At 45.4% G+C, this 21,800-nt stretch overlaps 1 protein-coding gene across 1 annotated transcript in view; it reads left to right on the top strand.

Annotated features, from left to right (window-relative positions):
- The first annotated feature begins 491 nt into the window (after positions 1-491).
- Positions 492-21,800, top strand: part of plxnb2b (plexin b2b) — a 112,324-nt gene continuing 91,015 nt past the window's right edge. The window contains exon 1 of the mRNA XM_046395454.1: positions 492-1,091. The gene's annotated coding sequence lies outside the window, so the exon portion shown is untranslated. The remainder of the gene's footprint in view (positions 1,092-21,800) is intronic.

The following is a 21,800-nucleotide window of genomic DNA, read 5'->3' on the forward strand; positions in this document are numbered from 1 at the left end:
GTAAAATGACAATAAACCAACCTTTATATGACAAGTAAGACAGCTAACATAAAGTCTCTGCAAATACAGTCAAAATTAGTCCTGTCTGTGTCCCTGAAAAAAGGGGGAAATTCATGGTCTTATTTTTCACGGACTTATCACGGATCAACAAATTAACCAATGTGTGACTTCCTACAGCTATATCCTGATATTTTACAGGACTTTTTTCTAAAACTTTTCTTGCATGGCATGGTATGACTCGACAGAATTACGTAACCAAGCGGTGGTTAAAATAAAACCATTACTTTTGAACATGTGTTTGCGAACATTTTGTATTGTGCCTATAACGACCCGGATCCAGCCCCAGACCTCTGCTGGCTTCCGGACCACACTTTGGGAGCCACACAGCGTGGCTGCTGCCGCGCCGCTCCCACCGCCTGCGGAAATATTCCGGCGCGTCGGCGAACAGACGCCACAACTTGTTTCGTCCTCACAGTCTCCTACGACTCGCCGCTCGTTGTCTCCGCGCACACGGTGGCTTTGGTGAGCGCGGAGTGGGAGGGGAAGAATTCCTCTCCGTACCCGTTCGCGTCGGTTCTCCTTCAGTGCGCGCTTCTCTCCCTCTCCCTCTCTCTCTCCCTATTTCCTCCCTCCTTTCCTGCCCTCCTTCTGTGGGCTACAACATCCCTGTTTTCAAACGCGATGACAGTCGAGGCGAACGCGTGAGCGGATCCCACAGGTGTGTTGCTGCCAACTGAGCCGCGGCACCCGGAGACTCACACACACACACACCTGGAAATTACCATGTGACTCGGCACCTGGGCGTGGAGAAAGTCCCCGATATTGTAACCAGAGACTCTTTTGTTGAGGAGTTGCCCTGGTTGCGTTTTAACAGGAATTGGCAAATCGGTCAACCAAGTAGCCCGTGTTTTGTACGGAATAGTGCCTTCCTGAACCGGCTCACAGGACGTGTGAGGAGAGTAAAATGTGAACTTGCTTACGGACTCGTTTCTTGTTTTTTAATCATTAGTATTATTTCACCAGGAGCTGTGCTTCAGTATCTGGACTGTTCGCGTTTGTGCAACTACTCTCTTCGCTCCTTTTCCTCCAAGGTGAGTTTCCGGGGAAGCTTGTGTATCCCGTGTAAGTAGCGTGGGGACTGTTTTCTTCATTGTTCAGCCTTAGTATCATTTTCAAACCAATATGAGCACCAAGTTTTGTTTTGTTAGCCTACTCTACGCCCTGTCGATATGCCATTTGAGCTTAAATCGTAGCCTGCACAGCCTCTAATAACATCGTTGCTCTTAATGTTGTGTTAATCCTGCCATTCCGCGGTATCGCATTTCCTCTAAAGTATACAATGTAACAACGTTGCTTTCATCGCAGTAATCACAAAACGTTTGGATAGGCTGTACAGCTCTCTTTCATAAACAGTCACACCGGTCTTACTGTACAGCAGTTATGAAATGTGTCATTGCAGCGCTTGTTAATTGTAGTCATGTCTGGGAGCAAAGTTGTTCTGCTGTTAAACTCAACAGCTGTGTATTTAGAGGGGAGGGGGAGAGAGAAAAAGGCCCCTGTAGACATGCTCTTCCGTAAACCATGTCTTTCATCTCAGCATCGCAGCATCTGCCCAGTCACCTCACAAGGAGCCGTCTGTCCCCATACACACAGGCAATTTCTGTGAGAAATGGGCATGGGTAATGTGTTCTTCACCTCTGGACAGTAGGCTGTACATCAGCAGCTGAGGGGACAGAAGTAGTAGTGAGGATTGCCTTCTTGTTTGTTTTTCTGTTTCCTTTTTTTTTAACCCTCCCCCCTTCCCTCTTTCTTGTCTCTCTTGTGGAGAACAAGTGGACAGAAGCACTATTCATGTCCCTGTTGAATCTCCTGTGCAGTTCTGTCAGTCTGTATCTCTCAGTCCCTGGCGCAGCCCTCAACCACACCACTGTACTTCCTTGTTGTCTTTCTAAATCGTCCTTTCATTCGCAGGGCCCTAACATCTTTCACGCCTTGTTGCACGGACCTGCCGTACGTAGGATGCTCCGACCCAATGGGAGATTATTCCTATTAGATAACATTATACAAGCAGTCTAATAGCAAGAATGGATTAGTGCAGACGGGGGTCACGTGAAGGCCGGAAAGGCGGCTGGTGGTGACTTAGAGCAGGGGGGTCAGTGCTCCAACCTCCTGACTGAGCAGGGATGGTTGCTCCAATAGGTGCCATCTGCTCACATGGACACACAGGAGCAATTGAAAACCAAGCTGCTTTCTTGTCTTTTCCCTCTTTCCACCATCTCTCTCTCTCCCTCCCTTTTTCTTCCTCTCTGTCCCACAGTGCTTCATTCAGAGTTTATCTCTTCCACTCTGAATAAATAGAGACACCTTATCTGCGCAGAGGAGAGTGGTGATAAATGTTTTCTCCTGCTGCCCGCAAGGGTGAAAAAGACAAGCGCACCACGCTTCTTCATCATGGATGCTCTCTTCAGTGCAAGTGAATAGGAGACATTTCTCATTCAGGTCATGTTAGTGTTTTAAGGTTCTGCAAAAACAATCCCAAAAATCGGATGCAAGCTCATACCCTGTAATACAAGGGAAACAGAGAAAATAATAAACAAAGTGGGCCTTTTTTCGGGTTGGGCGGGGGATAGGCCGCTAGCTCTGGAAATGAAACTTTGTGTTGAGGTCCACTCTAAGTATTTTTGGATCCAGTAAAATAACCTCTGACCAACTTAGAAATGGAGGTAGGGAGCACTCAGCTGTTAAGCTCCTATGTTTTGGGTGAGCTAAAGTTTATCCTGTCCTCTTTAGTGTTACAACATGTCGTCTCCTGAAAGCACGCACCGCATTTCAGAGAGCGTTGCAATATTTTTGAGGTCAAATGAATTTGAACTCATGCCCAGTCTCTTTTGTTTCCTTTGCATTGGATTACTGACTTCTGTCATTTTCATTTTGAAAATAAAACCATAATCCTCGTAAGCAACAAGCAATCCCATGCCTCCCGTCTGCTTCCCACATACAGCAAAACAGCACAAAAAATGGATACATGAATAGGTTAATGTAAACCATTTGCTTAATCTTATTTTTTTTCTTGTCCCCTGTAAAACAAGATGTAATTTTGATCATTGTCACAGCATTTCGTTTAGACCTTCTTTCAATTTAAAAAGCTAACTGTTAGACACGGTTTGACCGACATTTCCCTACTGTGGAATGGACTTTGTAAACTTACTCGTCATCAAATAGGTGTGGCGCACATGAGAAAGGCCCATATGCAATACCTTGTTCCCCCTGGCTTATCTAAAGCACACACAGACTTCAGTAGAGTGTGGGCAGATGCGTGAAGGGCGTGTCAGCTTGGCATTAGACTGCTGCAAAATCTGGGGAATTGAGATTTCCTTTAGATTGGAGATAGGCTCGTCTTTTCATGTCTGGGGATTATCCTATGATGAAGGGACGTCATCCGGAGATGCATTTCTGATCTCATCTCCACCGGATTTTACAGCCTCCACCCTTACCCTTGGACTTCATGGCCTTGTCCTAAACTAGCCCCTCAACAACTTTCCTTTCTTTACCCCACCCTCTTGGTTCCATGTGGCATTTCCTTGTCACCCGTACCGCTCAACACTTCTCCCCTTCTGTGTGCTCAAGATCAGAGATAACAAAGCTGACAGACCTACGAGGTGTTATCATGCTAATTCCTGTGCTTACTCCCCCAGCTGTGGGCTATGAGGATGGGTGTGTGGCAGAAGATAGCAGCCCGGTGCTGCTTTGAATCTTCCACCACCTCCATGCAGCTTTAAGTTCACCCCAATTCAGAGTTTAACCTTGTTTGTTTGTAAGCTGCAAGCGCTTTGGTCCCAGATATTATGGTTATAATGCAGCTCAGCAGCATGTGCTTTACCTCTAAAACAACCCTGTCACTTTTTAAGCCCACACTGTCTTTCATCCCATGTCCACGGCTGACCACAGCAAGCACTCAACCCATCATGGCTTACTTTCTTCTCCACACTGCTGCCAGCTATTGCTGGTTTCTCCCACTGCTGCCCACACTGTTTTTCTTCTGCCCTCACCTCTACCTTTAACCATTGCAGCCCTTGTGTATACTCTCCATGCTTGGAGCATGAGTAAGAGGAAGATGATGAATATTGAAAACATGCTCACGCTTCTGAAACGGATAAATGATTCACATGGAGAGGGAGCTGCCTTAATTGCTCGGTTGAGAGCCATGTGGGCAGGATGTTCTGCATGAGAACTGAGACGTACTAATATTTTAAAAAAAGGGGAAAGAGCGGGCAGGGAGAGAGATGGTTGATGTGATGAGGTTTAGAGAGGTAGGCGGCCACTCGAAAGAAAGTTATCCCAGAGGAGAACAAGAATTTCAGAGCTGTTCACAATGCATTTTCGGTGTCTGGGTGTTGGTTGTCAGCAGTCTTGAAGTTGCATATCTGATCACTGAATGCCGGTGATGGATACACAATGCAGACATCTGGCTCAGTCTCCCTCCACTCACCCACTTCCCAATGGCAGCCGAGTTGACAGGCTGACACAGACACATCGCATCGCTGAGCCTTGTGATGTTACCTGCTCACTGGAGGCATGTCAGCCAGCTCAGCTTCTCAGGCCATTGGCAAAAGTTCACACGCAGCCAGCCATTTTAACTTGACACCCCAGAAGCAGGTATCTGAGAACTTAATCAGCTACGATGAGAGTGAGGGGGTCACCTTGATTCCTATCCTGGGAAATCTTAATCGGATGCTTTTTTTTTTTTCTTCTCAAGGTTTGTATTGGCAGGAGAAAAGAGACCAGGAAGCTAATTTATTTTTTGCTTTGGTAATTGAGTCTGGCACGCATTGCTATCAAAATGTTATCCATTTAAACACTTCAGAGGGAAGTTGGTCGTGCTTGCTTCAGTCAGTGTAATGTGACGTGAGATGTTTAGTCCAGCTCCCTTGCGTCATGATGAAAAGAGGACTCAAAGATCTCTCAGACTTTGACATATTGAAGATGAGTCGACGCTTCATTTCTGTGCAAATTGAGGGTGCCTGTGCGGGATTTGGCAGCCTGCTGATATATCTTTCTCAGAGAGATTTGGATTTGAAATGAACTCAGGCTTACAGTGACTGAAGAATAATGGAAACTGTGTAGAAGCTATTCCACCTGTGATGTATTTTCACTGTACTTTTTGTTCCACAGTGAGGTTTGCTGCATGTTGAGTGCCATTTAATTCTGAGGAATTTACCACAGGGTGCAGTTCATTTTTATCCTTGAGTCATTTCACAGTTAATCCTCACACTGGCCAATTTACTCCGCCTAGGATCATTTTTAATTATCACCTTTGGTTTACTGCTATGATGTCCAACTGGTTTACGTTAATACGGTAGTTGCGTCAAGTATTGGCAGCCTTCTTTTTTATTTTTTGCACGCACGCTGGGCGATTAATTATGAAGCGCTAAATGTGAGCCCCAGCCAGGACTGGTGGGTGACAGATGCATGAAGGGTCAGTGCACTGGCAGCAGCTGGAGATGAAGGTCACACCAACCTGAGAGAGCAAACCGGGAAGATAATGTGGCGAACTGAGGAAGACGTGGAGGGATGATCTGTGCAAGAGTAACTCTGTAGATAAGATGAATGGTCCTCATGGATCTAGGAAGGAACTCACTGGGAGAGGAGAAAACCTTATTATAAATAGAATGTACGTTTAAAATAAAGTGCGCATGTGCTTCAGTGTGTCTCAAACAGACATGCTTGCTTTATTTGCACAAACAGATGATTGGAAAAATATTACAAAGCAAACTTTTATTTTTTTTTCCCCACTGGATAGCAGTTGCTGTTTACATAGATTCTGAATTCATGCTACATTTCACATAGTTAAAACACAGATTCTAAATGAACTCCTAAGCATTTGAGTGTCTCATCCGATTTACGATTTTAAGTTTCATGAAGTGATAGCAGCTGTGTTGCATCTGCGCCTTGTTTCATTTTATTTCTGGAAGATTTTTTTTGAAAATATCAGCTTAGAGTTTATTCAATTTTATATTATAGGTTTGAATTTTTTAATTATTATTTTTTTGGTGTGGGGTGGTCCCCTCTTGATTGAATGGAGTAAAGACCAAAAACTTGAAATCTTTAGACAGAATGTGCCCCAAAATAGCAATAGCAATAGATCTTGAGGAAGCATATGTTGTCCTTATTATCTCTGGCATCTGCTGAAATCTGCTGGCAGCTGGAAGTGGACATGAGGATGGCAGCACTGCTGGAGGTTGGGTGTCTGTCTCTTGGTTGTCTGTTTCAATCAATATTAGAAGTGAGGCAAGTGTTTGCAATGAGAACTGGAAAGTATGTTCAGAGATGAACATGTTGTGCATACATACCTGTGCTTGTCAGTGTGACAGAAGAGAAGACAGACTTTGTTGTCCCAGTTGGAAATTTGCCCTGGACATCACAGAGTTTGCAGTATAAAATCACAGTGACACAACAATACAAAAAAATACTTTGATCTAACAGTTGCACATGCCCTAAAACAGAAAAAGGTGCACACGCGGTGCATTATATAACAGTGATGAACAACAAGAGGGACAGCTATAGGACAAAGTAATGTTTGAAACATGGTTCCTCCTTAGAGGAACTCTGCAGCATCTGCCTGAGGGGAGGAGCTGATCCTCAGGATGGAGAACATCAGTTGGGTCTGAGATTGGTTTGTTTTATTTTATTTTTTTGTTTTGAGCTTGTCTGATGATCTTTTATTGAAAAATAGCCTGAGGTGTACAGCCTCAGCAGACATCCCCCACATGGACCTTCAGCACCAGTTTGTTGTCCATGTGGATGTTCAGGCACCTGTAGGACTATAATAAATGTCTTTCATTCAGCTGCACTTTCCACAAACAGCACATTACACTTTATTACACTTCATAATGTAGTGGTATTATGAAAATGAAATAATTTCTTTGTCAGTATCATGTCCTTGTCTCTGTTAAATGAGGTGGGTATCGTGGCCTTTCGGCAGTCTGTGATCCAAGTGGGACTTATTAAAATCTGTTCATACAGCAATTGTTAAAGTTACTGAGAACCTAGTTAAATGCCACTGGCTCTGTTGCTTCTCATCTGTAAACTGACAGACCGTTTTTACTGCGGCTGTAGTCTCTGCAGCAGTAATAATACTGCCAGAGATACCGCCTTAACCTTAGAGACTGACATTTTGCCGTGACCACCGGTCACTAAAATTTGTGGATGCTAATGTCTGAGGTGGGATTTTTTTTAAAGGTGACAGTAATGTTTTTTAAGATAAGTTGATGTTTTTTTTTTTTTATTGATCCCCATGGGAAAATCAGCTGCCCAGTGCAGCAGAAAAAGAATTTATTAGAGAAAAAGATATGTTGACTATAAGCACAGAAACTAATTAAAAAAATGCAATGAAACAGCGAATAGGCATAAAGAGCAAATATCTAATATAACAGTTAAAATAATGCAGATTGGAGGTGAGCTTTGTCACATTTTGTTCTGTTTTTTAAGGCTGATGTTGGACTTTAGTGTGAGACAGGCCTTTACCTTGACATTAACTTTGCTGTGTTGGAGCATTGTGGAGGACTAAAGGCAGAGGCGCGAGTGTATACCTCTTTGGCTTGGTCTTGATCTACAGGAATGTTAGCTATGCCCGATCAGCCAACCATGTCCCTCGTTCTGAAGCCGTATGGAAGCACCCACTGCTGATGTGTTTATAACTTCCTGTTTATGTTAACTTGACCATCTCTGAACATACTTTCTGGTTCCCTTGATCAGCCTCTCTTTATTCAATCTCCTGTGCTCCATAACTTTCTTTCCTGCTGAGGTTTTTTCTTTTTTTTCAACTTTATTCTTTGTCTTTCTTATTCAGTGTGTCTGCAGTCTACGTGGATATTAATCCTGGTGCCTCAAATCTGCCTGGGGCTCGGAGCTGTCTTCTGAAATGCAGATCTGTGGAGGTGTCATCATAGCTCTATGTCTTGGGTGTCTGTGCTTGCCCCCCAGCCTCACTCTCCTATTCACGCAGCTGTGATGACATACATTATTCCTCACTGACTCATCTGGGCATCCTCTAAGCTGCCCAGTTTTGCTAACTTTTCCGGCAAAAAGATGAAGTTGTTAGATTTTATGCTGATGTCTGCGAATCACGTAGACGCTGCATTTGCGTTTTTCTGCCTTCTCCCTTCTCTTCCCTAATCTGTATACAGTTGGTCAGACATGTGATGGTCATGCAGATAACTTGACTTTGTTGCACAATTTATTTTTGTCCTGTGACACTCTGCTTCACCACTGCTCCCCTTTTCACAGATCTGTGTTTACTGTTACTCCACACTGGGGATTTGGCCTCTAACTAAGGCAAATGACAGGCCTATGAGAAATGACATCAGAGTCTCAGCCACATGACCCTGTAAGAATACCTAAATATTTACAGGCCCTCATAACACATGCTCGCCTACCACTCAGCCTCCCATTTGTTCAGCTTGTAAGTTTTTAAACTCAGCCCTGTGGTCGCTTTCTTCTGCCATAGCTGCATCTATTCTGCGTCCTGTCTGGGCTGATCCCGCGTCATTGATCCCTCTGTGAAACTGGGCTCTTTAATTACAGTCATTAGCTGGAGTAGATCTGCTGCTGGGGTTAGAGAACCTTATTGCCAAGACCTTGTCTCGTTCCTCCCCACACAGCCAACGGCCTAATGCTGCTTGCTAGAGTGTTCCCTGAAATCAAGCTGCAGTTACAATGTTTGCTGAAAACACGCTGCCAAATTGATCCCCAAATCACACGAGTCTCACCAGGAGAAATTTTTGTCTTCCACTCATCCTCCGTCAGTTGGATACGGAGGAGAAGTGTGCAGCAATCCGGTGACATATTGAGGCAAAGTGGAGTGTAAGAGGTCATGTCATGTACCATTGTTTGCTTATTCGTGGACTGGTGCCGACTGAGCTCCATTAAGATCTCTCTGTATTCCTCCCTGTTGAGAGATGTATGGTACACTTCCTCTGACATGTCAGGCCACCTCTTCTTCATCCTCCTCCTCCTCCTTAGTCTCCCTTAGTCAGTGTTTTTATTTTTAACCAGGTTCTGTTTCACTTCCAATCTGTTTTTGTCTGCCGTCAGGATGTCATCATGCATTCCTCTTGTGTGTTGTTTAATTAGTCATATTGAGTTGGTCCTCTTTTGAGTAATGGAAAAAATTTAACTCACATCTTTGTTCCCACTGGGTTCTTATGTGTCTCTGCACCCTCTGACTTGAAAACAAATCATTTTCCCCCTTGAGCAGCATGTTAAAACCACACATCTGTTCTGCACAGAAGATACAAACAAAACAAATCCTAATTACCAAAAACCAGAGAGATTATTAAATATGGTGTAATTCCAAGCGATAAACTTTCTGCGTAGGAAATCTGATTAGACCTGATTAAAGTGACTTAGTATTTCATCTGCATCTGCATTGTTGTGATACACAGGATCTTTGTCAGACCTGACCTTGATTAAAACTGTGACTGTTTTCATCTTCAGTAGACCAACATTTGAGAAGCTGGTGATGGTGATGTGTTCTTGCTATATGAAAATCACGAACATAGCAGCGTGCCGTAAACTTTGATGAAACGGAGAAGAGATGAGATGTGGTGGAAAACCACTGTCTGGTTCCTCATGCTGTGGAACACCAGTGAAATGGTTGGGGTCAGAGTGGGGTTTTAGGTGTCAAAGCCCCACGGCTGTATGACTGCATGAATATAGTCCTACCTTTGTCTAATGGCTCGCACCTCATGTTGGCTGATGTTGATGTTAGTAACGGAACACAAGCTAAGCGAGGCTCTGTATTTCAGGGCATTATTAGCAGCTGCAGACCACCCGAGGAGCCTAGACAAATAAAAATCCCATTTCCTCTCTTTCCATTGGTGGTATTAAGAGCTGAGGATTGTGCTGTTGCCTGAGTGGCAATGAAAAAGCCACTCAGTGTGTGAGCAGTTAAAGCTCTCTCAGCACAGCGAGGGTGAAGCCTGCCTTCTGTATGCATCACCCCAGCCAACTTGATCGATTCGCTGTTTGCTCTGTCTTGTCTAAGTGCGAGCTCACACTGCCCACTCTGCCCACAGAAAATAATTCGGACTTGACCGGCGCAACCTGCTTCCCCGATGCCTCTACAGCACACATGAGCACGCACACAGTTGCTCAAATACAGTGAGTCCACATACAGTCTGTCTTTCAGCCTGAGGGAGCTGGATAGCCCATACGTGGACCCATGAATTCCTCATAACACAATCTGTTGGCTGATCAATAATTCAATTCTATCTGTGAGCAAGCATGTCTGGATCCAATCTCACCTGCACCTCCCCTAGCCTTCTCTTAACAAAGTGGGTGTTGTGTCCTTGAGTTGAGCTTGGCTTATGTCAGTGTGGTTCTTTGTGTCCTCGTGTGTGCTGATTAGCTTGCCTTAGTTAGTTCTCGGGCAGTGCTTGTTCTAGTCCATCGCTGTGTATCCACTTCCCCCAGTGCATGCTTGTAAACGCATGAGGGCCCTTGGCCATCGTGGATTACACAGCCTTCATTATTTCAACTGTGTACATCTCTCGTGTCTTTGTTTCCGCAGCTCTGTGTGTGTGTGTGAGAGAGAGACGTGGAAGTGTCTGTCTACAGTCGTGCAGAGTTGCGCGTGTGGATGTGTGTGTGTCTGAGCTTATGCGTGATCCGTCTCTCCCTTCAGGCGGCTAGACGAATCAAAGGCATGGATCTCATTAAAAGGTATAGAGCCTGTGGAGAGGTCAGCAGCTAAGTTCTCTGATTAGTGAGCTCCGGCGGGCTGCCTGGGTGCTGTGTTTGGCGGTGGCAGTGAGGGAGTCCCCTCATCAACATGCCTCTCATCCCTCTCTAGTACACACCTGGGGGGGGGCAATGGGCCTAACACTCTTTCTCATTGCAAGCCTCAGCCTCGTCTGACAGGGTCAAGGACAACACACAGGGGTGCAGATTTACCCCCACTCCCCATCATCTGGCCCTCACCGTTTCCCCTACTTTCTCACATCACAGCCTAATGGGCTGCTAGTTTCAGTTCTGTTTTTATCCCTCTTTGAGTGTTTTATCAAAGTCCACATTCACTTTCCATCCCAGTGACAGCCTGCATATCAGACTGCACCAATAGCCCGACAAGCAGCTTTCTGGGTCGTTAGTAACTCATTCCAGGGCCCGAACTCCTGTCAGAGCCAGCGACCATGAACCGGGGATGACTTTCAGCCAAGGGCAAAGTGTATGTGCGAGTGAGTTAGAGAGACAGGACTCTTCTGAAGACTTTAGACAGTTTCTCCCTTTCCTCTGAATGGCTTTTCTCTTTACTCTCACTGTCTCATGTGCCTCTCAGTTTAATGCCCTTCCAGATAAAACAACGGCAGTAAACTTCCTCTTTGTTTCTCCCTCTCTCCTTTTCCCGCTGATAACCACGCTATCTAAAAGTAGGCCCTGGCAGCACTCCCTGACTGTTCACTCGCCCCACTCCACACCCCATCCCCTTCCTCTCTCCCGGTATGTTAGGTTGTATTGTATGTAATCTGTTGATGGGGGGTGGGGGGAGGGTGTGCTTGCTTTATTCTTTCTTTTTTTTTAAATTTTCCTTTTCTTTTCTGGGCCCGCCAGGGGACGGGATGGTGGGAGCGATTGCGGGTGGAGGGGACTGGCGCGTATCTGCTGACTGTCAGTTCCATTTAGTGTGCTGTCCTCAACTGCCTCTCCTATACGCCCAGACCCGGCTTTCACTAAGCCAAGGTCCCCTTTTGTTCAGTGTCCAACCTTTCTAATCCACAAGGCCTTCAGTCCACACAGATATGCTGTAGTAATTACAGGGCACTTATTTTCTGTAAACTTTTCCTACATGAGGATTCAGATCATTTTTGAAGCTTATTTTTGTTGCAATACAGAATTTGTCAGAAGGGTTTTCTGTTTGTTGGTGTAAGACTTTGGCATCAATCCCCCCCCACCTCCCCAAAAGAACAGAGAGGCCTGGAGTCACAACACTCCACACACTGCTTCGTAGCTTCCGCTGCCTCTCTCCGTTCGCGGTCTCTGTCCCTCAATCAATTAATAAAGCTTGACATTTATTGGAGAAAACAAATAAAAGTGCTTGGTTTGGGGATTGTCTCATATGCAAACCTCGCTCCCATTTTTTGTGTTTGTTTACATATCATTGAACGTCCTGATCCCCGGACGACAGCACGCTGCCAAAAACACAGGCCTCAAAGGAATATAATTTAACGCTGTGCAAGTGCCTTTCTAAAGGGCAGTGCTGCGCCTCTGGTTGTCGAAGTCTGTTTAGCAGAATAATCAGTGCTTTAATTAACAAAAGTCAGTTCAGAATATCAATTATAGTTTTGCTTTATCTGCAGTCATGTCACACCAAGAAACAATTATGACTGATTGTGAGTTTCTATTGTCTCTTGTTGGTGATAATTAGTTACTTTTTTGCTTATAAATCACACTTTTTTCCCCATGAATAACCTCCCCCACTGCCCTCCGCTCTCATTTGCGATTTCATTTTCTTTTTTTATATTAATGAGTGGCCTTAAGCTCAAATCATGAGTTTCAGAGTCAGTCATCGAGTGTGCTCTGTTGAATAGAGATGGCAGTGTGTTTTCATTCGGAGAGCCTTAGGGGCCCGCTAGCATTTTCTCTCAGTCTCATCCCAGTCCAAACACGCTCCTCGTTCTGGTACGACAAACATCTTTCACCACGGCGCTCGCTCAAACTTGAGCTGAGTCTTGATGGCACACAATCACCTCACACACACACACACACACACACAACTTCATACAGTTACATTTTAATACACTTTCCCTGTCAGTCTCTTTTCTGTGCTCTCCATTTATCTTCCTCTCATTATTAAATATCATCACTGAAACACTCTTCCCTGCAAGTCTCAGAATACCAGGCTCTGGGGTTCTTCTTCTTTGCCCGCCTGGGGTAATGACATGGTTGTGGCCTTCACTGTGGTCGCCGTAAAACAACAGCTTCTCTACAAAACCACACCTTTTTTGTCTGCATATGTTGGGTGATGGAGTGTGTGTTGTCATCTGGAGATGTGCCATCAGCCTGCAGTCACACAACCATCACCCTTAACCTCCCACAGCAGACTATAACCAGTGTTTTGTTTCTCCTCATCTCTTTTCTGTTTCATCCCTTAGTTCTTTACTGTCTAACCAAAACAATCCTCTTGTTTTCACTTTTTGGAAATCGTCATGCTTGATTGTCACAGAGACATGACCAGGGGTTTGGTTCTCTTCCAGTTAGTGCAGACTTCTTTGCATTTGCCAGTTGGCCCGTCCAGAATGGGTAAAGGGTGCAGTGGAGCCAATTATAGCAATGGGTTTTGTGTGCAGTAAGCGTAGCGTGGCAGTAGTGGGTGTGATTGGTTTTTAATGGCACTGAGACACACTGAGACACAGTCACAGATGTAAAGGCTTGTTGTTTTTGGTGATTGCAATGGTCAGTATGTGATAGGTGGGCCAGCAGAGCACAGTCCACTTGAATCTGTGACTGATTGTTAGAATCAAGCACCACTCTAAACCAGATGGTTTCCCACCAGTATTTTAAATCACTTTTCTTTTTGTCCCACGGATTTGTAATTGAAATTAGAGACACATCACTCAGATTTTCCTGCAAAACCCAAAATGCAATAAAAGGCCTGTGCTGTTGGGGTTAAGTGCCTGTGCCACCATCCGTAAGTCACATTGCCCACAAGCTTTGTTTGGTAGTTAAATCCAAGCACTAAGTGGAAAAAGAGAATTAAATATCCCTGATTTTCATTTCCTGCACGCATAATTGATGCGTTAGTTGTTTGCTTGTTCACAGTGGGGGTTGAAAGCAAAGACTCATCCCCTGGAAAATATTCTTAGCATGTCATCTCTGGAGTAATGAAAGTGTCCCTTCTTCCCTGTCTTTGGAGCCAGTGTGTGATCCTGCATCAGGCTTAGGGCTGTACAGTAAATTATATGGCTCGTCATTAGCTAGATCTAGGTCTGTTCATACGGCTGGCCCCTTCTGATAGCTAAAATGTTTTCTGCTTATTAACCATACTGTCATATGCTCTTTTGTAAGGATGCACATTAATCTAAATTCACACCAGTTCATTGAAATTCTTCACAGCAGTTCACAGTGAACTGCAAGAGGTCTGATCAGCTAAGAAATGAATGAGAGAGTGCCAGCGCACTATTTTTGCTTAGCTCAGTGTAGACTATCGAAGAAGTGATTTGTATTCGTGCAGCCTTGCCATCTCCTGCCCTGTTTGCAGTAGCCAATCTGGACAAGGGGTTGTTATCAGAGGGTCTGAATGAAACAGCTGCCTAGCACTCTTCACCACGGCTCTGCTCAAGTCCTTCTACGCCTTTGAAAATGTCGTGTTTTGCCCGTTGTGTCAGACACACAGCTCGTTAATGGCTCCTGGCCCTGATCCAACCTTATCCCACATTCTGAACCTGGCTTCTGTTGAATCGGGCCCCTCTTACAACTGGGAGACTTACCTGGATCATGCCAGCAAGCAGCCAGCTTCTGCTGGGAAACAGTTTTCCACAGTGGTTGAGGCACTCGGAGGATAAGCCCTACCCCGTGCACTGCTCTGAGAGGGGATGGCTAGCACCTGCCACTGCTAACACGCTAGTATTTTGTGACGAGGGGGTTTCAGCAAAGCCCTGTGGGAAGCCACACTGAATTTTCCCTTCACAAACGAGCCTAGTCACAGTGAAATGGCCTTTTCTACTGTTTTGGCTGTGCCCTTTCCATGCCCTTGACTCAGGGAACTGCTATTGAAATCAAGTGCACGTACAGACTTGTCAGCTCCATGTAGCCACTAGCAGCTAGCCTTAGTACATCACCCTTATCTGTGATGTCACTTGCTTCCTCCCCTCTCCATGCTTGTCTAAGCCAGGTCATATGCCATCCCCTCACCCTACCCCCCCTCTCTAGAACTGACTGTTTGACTGTAATGCAGCCTAAGCTTTTCACTGAGAAGGGCATTAGCCTATATTTGTGGGCATGGGCACTTTGTCATCCAGACCTGGGAATGGCTGCTCCAGATGGGTGATTAGTCACTACTGTGTGTATAAGTCTGAGCTGCCGGTGTGTACGTGACCCTAGATCTGTGTGATTACAAGAAGATGAGTCTGACAGCCTAAATGAAGATAAAACACAGGTGCTTGTGTTGTTTCATGTCATGCGTTTTCACATGTGTATGTGTGCAGAGATGTGTGGTTCTGTGTGTTTATCATCTAATAGCCACCCCCCCCCAACCCCGTACTCATATCCCCAATGCGATCTCATCTCTAGTTCTGACTCGGCCAGATAGGCTTCCATCAGCGCTTTGGAGTGCAGCTCTCATGCCTGTAGGCTGCCGTAATCATAGCTATTGCAAAAAAAAAAAAAAAGCCCAGCTGTTTGCTCACAAAGTATGAGAATGAAAAGTGGAGAGGAGGAAGAAGAGGAGGATGAAAGTGTCACCTGTTTTCTATTGTACAGCTGCAGTCTCATACAATTTCACGAAGCAGACCTAACAAAAGCAAGAACACGTGCACCATGAAAGATTAATTGGTTGCTGTTAGCTCTAAATCTCATCATCACCTGCAGCAGAGAAGGTAGGGAATACAGAAATGAAACGTGTTGCCTGGTTTTGGCAAGGATAATAAGGAGCCGGGGGGAAAGGCGTTTTTCTCTCTCTGGCCGCTGGCTGACAAAAAGTTTCCAAAGCCGAGCACACCGAAGTTATAAACTGAAGCTGAGATGCTGTTGTTTTGTGTTCACCTGGTCTAGTTAGCAGTGTGACAGCTCATCAGCTGGCGTTGAGTGCACTGTGGACATGGTTAACGGCCCATTTAGAGGTGCGTGCGCGCATGCATGCGTTGGCAACAAGTGTGTAACATTATGCGTGTGTGGTACACCACTGTCCAGACACATCTGCCTGGCTTTAATTAGTTTTGCCTGGCACAGGGACCCACCAGACTCTCTGGTGTTTAATAACGACCTAGACAGTGGGCATTTATCAAGGTCTGAATACAGCTGAAGGATTGTTCATTCATTTAGCAAAAATCACTTTAAAGTGATTATGCTCTTTTTATTTTCTGAAGCCAGTTGCAAAGAAGCTCCTCTTTACCCCGCATGCTGGGGCATGTTGAAACACAAATCCTCTCTGCTGCGCATATTTCTGCCCCTTTCAGTCCTCTCATTTCCTTCCCCTTTCCTGTATTCTCACTTTTTGTTGTCAGTCACTGTTTTAATATGTCATGCCTTATGACCCAAATTTCCAGGCCCTTAAATGCTTCCAGAGCACTTCCTCTGCCTTGTCCCCCTCTCTGCTGCTTTTGATCAGAGCCATCGTAGTGCGAAGTGTCTCTGTCGGAGAGACGGAGGCTGTGTTTCGTTGTTTCCTCAATCAGAATTAGTAAGCGGTCCTCAGGAGCAAACAAAGGCCTTCTAAATGCCTCCTCCTTCAAAATGTCTCTGTCCTCCCCTCTCTTGACTGCAGTGGTTTCTAATCAGGGCAGGAGATTTTCTGTGATGAACCAATATGAATTGACAGACACCCTCCCCTCCTTAAACCTGTCTTTTCCCACTTCTTCCCCTCCATCCCTTCACATCTGTGAATGTTACCTGACGGGACTCATTTGTCAGCCCCCTCTCCAGCCTCTCTCTTTCTGTCTGCTTGCCTCAGCCACCTGATCCCTCCCTCCTGTTGTTCCGCCAGTGCCAACAGAGCTGAAGAGTCTGCTGTGTGTGTGTTTGAGAGGTCGGCGAGTCTGAAGAGACGGGAACTAAACTGAGCAGAGCTGAGGTGCATACAGGTGCAGCTCCTCTTGCAGCCCGAGGGATAGCTGTCAAAGTTGCTTCATTTTGGCCCTCTTCTTTTGTGTCACCCCCACTGGGGAGATTGTATGTCTTACTCTAGTCTTATTTAGGTGTAGCTAAGCATTCTTTCAGGACAGGGTGGCCCCAAGAGGCATAGTATCCTCAGGGAGCATCCCTCCAGCTGTTGCTCCAGCTGTTGCTCCTCATCAGTCTTGAACTTCTGTGCTTTTATACTGTATGAATATTGTTTTTGTTATTATCTCTGACTTACTACAAGGACAATTTCCCCATCAGGGATAATAAAGATTTCTACTACTACTGTGATATATTGCATGCCAGAAGGACCTAAAAAAGATGGTGAGGAATTCAAAAGCAGCAGGAGCAGCAGCTAACGTTGCCCCCAAGCTCCTCTTGCAAGCTGAGTGAATGCAAATGGACTTTTTTAAATAAAGCAGAGTTCCCCAGCTGTAATAGCCAGTATGCCTCACACAATGGTGCATAGCCCCGCATCCCCTCATTCAATTCCACAGCAACTTCCTTTTTGGGAGGGATTGGCTGTCTCATTCCTTACTCTGTCAGCTCACTAGAGGAAATTGCTTTGATTTTGGGGCAGACTTGACCAGATTAAATAGAGTTGGCCGAGGGCGCGTGGACAGGTGGCTCTCTGCCATCATCTCATTTGTGTTTCTCATTGTCGCTTGCAGCTCCCCTCCATTTTTTGTTCACTCCCTTTCCCTTTGTTTGCCCCACGCTTCTGCTCAGTATCTGGCCTACGATTGATAAGACCCAATCCCTGACAATGCTTGGCGTGCTGCACAGGATCCGTGGCGATGGCGCTTGTGCATTGTGGCGAGTGTGCGTCTGTTCCTGCTGCAAGAAGGAGATGGGATGCAGCTCACGTCATTGTTTATCAACCTCAACTTCCAGATGGCGCTCAGCAGAAAGAATGTGCGTCTCGACACACTCTCCCTTTCTCTCGCACTCTCTTTCCACACTCCTTCCCTTCCACCATCTCCCCCGTAGCTCACTACAGGGTAGGGACTGTGTGTCAGGGCCAGAACACGCAGCATGAGGTGAGGGGGAAGGTGGTGAGAGAGCCAGGAAGGCAGACTGGGGCTTGAGAGGGAGCCCTGGAGAATCAGGTGGTAGTCTGAGTGTAGCCGTGTGTGTTTGTGTGTGTGTGTGTTAAGACTTAGTGTGAGAACATATGTGCTAGTGATTGTACCTCTGAGAGTGCAGCGTTTTCCATCTCTTCACGAGTTTTTGTGAATCTGAATCACAATGCATGAGAGCGCTAGTACTACAACAACACATTTGAAACACTTGACACATTTTTCTAATGTTCCTTTTTTTGTTGAGGTCATTGAATCATAAAAATCTCGTCTCAGGCAACAATTGAGTCTGCCGGCTTCGGTCCTCTTGGCTGTCTGGATTGATGGACGGTCAATTCCAGCAGCGGGAGATAATCACAGCGTGTCAGCCTCCACCGATCCAAACTCTTATCTGTGTCTGCCCATTGCCAGCATGCCGCAAATGACCACAGGGACATGCATTTCTCTTTACTGTTCCAAAGCCTCGAGGGTGGGAACGTGTTTGTACATGCTGAACTTAACTTTTGCAGGCTTGTGTGGCTGCATCCTTTGCTGGATACACACACTCACCTGAAGTGCACATTCACCACAGGGGTATTTCAGCAAAACTCACCTCCCTGTTTCAGAAAATGCATACACTTATGATAAGGGAGTGCTTTCAGATGTGTTTTTTTTTGTTTGTTTTCTGCCGCCTGCCTTTTTAGTTTTGTTTTTTTAGACGTTTTAGTGTCTGGCGATGAGCCTTTTCCGTGTGAGTCCTTAAGCAGAAGCCATCTACTGTAACATGTCAGTGGTACCAGGTTGGATTGTGAAAATGTCTACATATCGCTAGAAGGTGTTTGTTTTTGTTTTTTTTTTTCAAATCTTGTACTCTTTCTGAATTCCTTTTGCCCTCAGCACCAAGTGTGATCAAATAAGATTACTTCTCCCAAGTGGGTAGTATAACAAGGGATTTGGCAAAAAGTCTCTATGTTTCTAACAATCCATTCTGCTGTCTAAAGGTCTTTGAGGGGTTATTTTTCCCTGAGTGAGCTGTGCTAATCGTAGCCTAATGGCGACCTCTTAGAGCAAAGAGTGGTAAAAAGCAGTTGGTTGGTGAGGCTTGTTGCCTTTCCTGTGCAGGCTGATTACGCTGTCTAGTTAATGCACCCTCCTCAGATACAAATGGAGGGTGGTTATTGCGCCAGGAGAGACAGTCGGCCTGTCAAAATCACCCTCTCTAACAGACAAGAGAGAGAGAGATAAAGAGAGATGGAAAAGAGTGAGAGAATATATTCTGGAGAGCCAATTTCACTGAGGGGATAGAAGCGTGGTAGTGCAATTATGAAATATAGCTTTCTGTTTCAATAATGACCTTTTCTCCACAGGCTATATATAGGCCAGTGTAAATGATTTGGAGAATGGTCCATAGTGTCATATAGATGATGGCCTATGGATTCCTACAGAGAGCAAAGACAGTTTCCGGTGAAAAATTGTCTTTTACTGGCACTATGTTGAGGAAGAATGGTGAAAATGACAGGTTGGGGACACTGGAGAAAGCAGTGTAGGGCACTTCAACACTATGCCTTTCCCAAGCTGTTGTCCTTATGCTGCTGTTAGTCACTTCCAGTTCCTCCACTTGGTGTGTGTGTGTGTGTGTGGGTGGGTGGGAGTACATGCTTGTGTGTATCTGCTGAAACTGCACAGAAGGAAAAAGGGCACTCTCATGTGAGCTGTTTTCTTAAACCATAATTAATCACCAGATGATCAGATGATTGTTTCAGTGTTTCAGGATTCATTTTCATTTCAAAAAAAAATCTCCTTCAGCTCAACTCTTGCTGGGAGTCGCACATGAAAACCCAGTGAAACGTGGCCACAGCAGTGTTGCCAGTTGTGCCGAACACCCACACTGGCTGCTGCACTGCTTACTATGCATCTGTCTGGATAGATACTCTGCTGGTACCAGCCAGCCTTTCTCCTTGGCAGCTGAGCCCAAGGTGCGTGTGTGTGTGTGATGCGGTGACTAAGGTCAGGAACGGAAGAACTCCTGTCTGACCTGCTAATATAAGAAACAGACACTGGTGGAATGTCAACGCAGCTCTGAACCAGAAAACAAGCTTTACTGTATTGTAAGTGTTCACATGGACCTGAAATATTTATGCTCTTTACCGCTTCAGACCAGCAATTACACATGCACATAAAGTATGTATCAGCATGTTTACAATAACATAAACACAGTCATTACAGGTTATCGTGTCTTAGTTTTGCATCAATATACGGTCTTCCTGAATGTCTGTAAAGCACAAATTTTTGCATGTACACAAACTTAAGCTGTAGAGCTGAAATTATATCAGTAATGGAGATTATTCTTTTGTGACTGAATAATTGACTAATTGTGCATTTAACTTGCTAATGATATGCTATGTGACTATGTTTTTTAATATGAGGGAACATTTTTTCTGTTTGTTTACTTCTGTCTGTCCTTGACTTTTAGAATCAACTGTGAGGTTCTCCGTTGGTCTCTTGGTGTCATTAGTTGTTGTACCTCTTCTCAGTTTAATTAAATTGGATTTTTGTTGTTGTTTAAAAATTGCACTGTGAGTAAATTCAATGAAATCAGTTTATTTTCCACTCCTAACCACACTTGCCTATACACCCCCCCCCCACACACACACACACACCCACACACACACCATGGCACCCAGCAGTCGCTGAGGGAAGCCCCCCTGTGGTGCCAGTGTACAGCCATGCCTGACATCCCACTCTTATTATTATGACTGCCTGCAAAAGGTGGCGGGGTGGCTGAGTCCATTCAGTCTGCCAGACGGCTTCATAAAGAGGCAGCCGATGGTTCCCAGTGGGGCCCTCATCAGCGGCAATGAGCAATGAAGTGCCTCTGGACTTTGCTCTCTGAAGTGACAATAGTATTCCCGCCAATAGAGGGAGAAAAGAGAGCGGGGCAGGTGGAAAAACAACATGGCCGCCAAGCAATAGGCATCTGTTGGATGCCTCACACACAAGTCATCCAGGAAGCAATGAGGTGAAAGGCTGCAGTAGAGCAGCAGCTGTCAATCACTTTGGTGATGGTGTTGGGTTGTGGTGAGTGACTGTTGTGAGTGGTAAGCACCTACAAATCTAGGCAGCTTTGTTAAATGTGCACCACCTTTAGCTGACTCTCTTCCAGTAATCTCCTTCATCCTTCATGCTTTTTTTCCCTCCTCACTGAGAACTAGGCAAGTAATGCTACCCATGGACCATTTCCCAAGTATAATCCAGCATCTGTCTTGCACACATCTTTTGGTTTGGCATTAAAACCCTCACTTTTCCCCATCCATCCTTCTCCTCCTCCACCTTCTCTCCTTCCCTCACCTCCCTCCGGTAGCCGTCACAGCGTCTGAACGATTTCTTCTCACAGGGAGGCACCTCCGAGTCACTGTGGCAGTGTCAAACGAGGCTCCTATTTAAGCTCATTAAATGTTTCCAAGAGAATGGGAAATCAATGGTGCATACCAGTGCACGAGAACTTTTCTCTTAATTTAATTTCCCCTCCCCCTTATCTGTTTGCACATCTCTCTCTTTCCGTTTCTTCTGTCATACTTGCTTGTCTTTTCCAGCCTGTCGTTCTCCTTTAAGTAGTGGTGGAGGTGGTGATGGTGCTGGATGAGGACGGGGGGGGATTGCCTTCAGAAACTATTTCGCACTCGTATTAGCGACAGGCACCATGGTGCGGGGCTGTCCAGACCTTTCAGTGTTGTTTAGCAATCACCACACGGAGGACAATCATCTTGAAAGTTTTGCTCGCACTGACCTCAGCCCTGGAGTTGTAGCTTTTGTCTCGGGCCACGCTGTTACGGGAACAGATTTCGACCAGAACAGAATGTCGCAGTGAAAGCCTGGCGCTCTATCTCATGCTTCATTCCTTACTGTTTAGAC

Source organism: Scatophagus argus, chromosome 7 (genome assembly GCF_020382885.2).
Source record: "Scatophagus argus isolate fScaArg1 chromosome 7, fScaArg1.pri, whole genome shotgun sequence".
NCBI lineage: Eukaryota > Metazoa > Chordata > Actinopteri > Scatophagidae > Scatophagus > Scatophagus argus.